The 1,847-nt window shown below is 39.1% G+C and overlaps 1 pseudogene across 1 annotated transcript; it reads left to right on the top strand.

The window, feature by feature from the left end:
- Positions 1–293: 293 nt before the first annotated feature.
- Positions 294–666, top strand: LOC113893792 (annotated as a pseudogene). The gene has a single exon (XR_003511334.1). The product of XR_003511334.1 is annotated as a small nuclear ribonucleoprotein G pseudogene (transcript).
- The last annotated feature ends 1,181 nt before the right edge of the window (positions 667–1,847 follow it).

Genomic DNA, 1,847 nt, shown 5'->3' with positions numbered 1-1,847 from the left:
CTTTAAGTAATTTTAAATTGGGTTGTATGAGCTTGACATAGAAGACAATCAATAAAATGTACATAATAACATTGTTATGTAACAAATAAGCAAAATACGTGATAGTCCCCAAACTCAGATCTGTAGACTCTTGCAGAGATGGCAGCATAAGAATTGTCTTGTGGGGAAAAAAAAGAATTGTCTTGAGAACCTGTGAGATACACAGCTTTGGGAGCCCAGTCCCAGAGATTCTCGTTTGACGTATCTGGGGAGAGATCCAGGCAACACTATTTTAAAAGCGACAGTGAGGGAGTAGACATGAGCAAAGCACACCCTCCCAAGTTGAAGAAATTTATGGACAAGAAGTTATCATTGAAATTAAATGGTGGCAGACATGTCCAAGGAATATTGCGGGGATTTGATCCCTTTATGAATCTTGTGATAGATGAATGTGTGGAGATGGCAACTAGTGGGCAACAGAACAATATTGGAATGGTGGTAATACGAGGAAATAGTATCATCATGTTAGAAGCCTTGGAACGAGTATGAACAATGGCTGTGTTCACCAGAGAAATCAACGCTTCCATGTGTCCCCTCTCCACATTTTACTACCAGAAAAATTGGGTTGTGTACATTTTCTTACTTTTTTGTTAAATAAACTTTTGTAATAGCCAAAAAAAAAAAAAAGCGACAGTGATGAGTCCATGAGTAAGTTTGTGAATCACATTCCAGGTGAACTGTGGTGAAGGGATTCAGTATTCCATAGAGAACTCCTAAAGCTTGGTCACACTTATTTTTGACTCTCCAAGGTCCAACCCAGCATCTAGAATTTAGTAGGCATTTGGTGTTTAATAAATAGACCTTGATTTAGAAAGTGACCAGTGAGTGTTATGGTGGACAGAGACACCAGACTTAGAAATTTAAACTTGACCTTGAAAGAAATAACATGAGACTCATGTTCTATATGGTAAACAACCATCAACTGCACCTTCCCACTTACCCCTCACTTCTACATTGACTACCAACCTGACCAAAGATGGTTATGTTAGGATCACCAAGCTACTGAGGCCCTCTCAGTCAGACTGAAGTTCATGATTACTTAAATCTTTTTTCCAGGAACAGCTCTTTTATACCAACTAACAGGGTTATTGCTTCATAAACTTATCTTCTGTCATTGTCTAAACTTTACCTTTGACTGTTGACACATGCAATGATTAGACAGAGTTGAGCAAAGGGTATTTTTACAGTCTGTGGGGAAGAGTACAAAACATAAATAATCACTGTGTCTCATTAACAAAATCCTGAATGTGCAAAATATGCTGGTCCAAGTGTCACAATGAGATAAGCACTTGCCACGCCCATTAACTTCAAAGCGAAATTGAAGCCAAATTTGGGCCCATATCCTCCCTGTCCTTACACTTAAGCAAGTCAGATGGCATCTATTTTCCCATTCAGTTAATTTCTGAAATAGCCTACATGATAGTTATTGCTCTGGACTCTTATAATTCCCCCAGGCAGCCTTGCTCAAACAACCCGTGAAATACTTTCCACCTACAATTTCTAGGGTTTCAGACGAGCCTTTGGCCACACCCTGAACATGTCCTTTTTAAAGACAGGTCCTTTTAAATGGCTGAGTGGCAGCCTCCCCCATCACATAAAGCGTGAGACTGATGGACAAAGACGCATGTGTTTTGTGTTAAGGGCAAATGGTTATTAAAGTAAATGGAATAAAAACTAAGGTGGACATTGGAAGGTTGAGATGCTTGGCAAGGATTCTTTGAAGAATAGAGTTCTTCTCTGTCTCAACCTATGATATTCTATTGGCAAATTGCCCTACATACTATATCACATTCAGCTCTAAACATCAG

Source organism: Bos indicus x Bos taurus, chromosome 5 (assembly GCF_003369695.1).
Source record: "Bos indicus x Bos taurus breed Angus x Brahman F1 hybrid chromosome 5, Bos_hybrid_MaternalHap_v2.0, whole genome shotgun sequence".
NCBI classification, from domain to species: Eukaryota; Metazoa; Chordata; class Mammalia; order Artiodactyla; family Bovidae; genus Bos; species Bos indicus x Bos taurus.
Note: the sequence above shows the minus strand (reverse complement) of the source record. Positions and strands in the feature narration are given on the sequence as shown.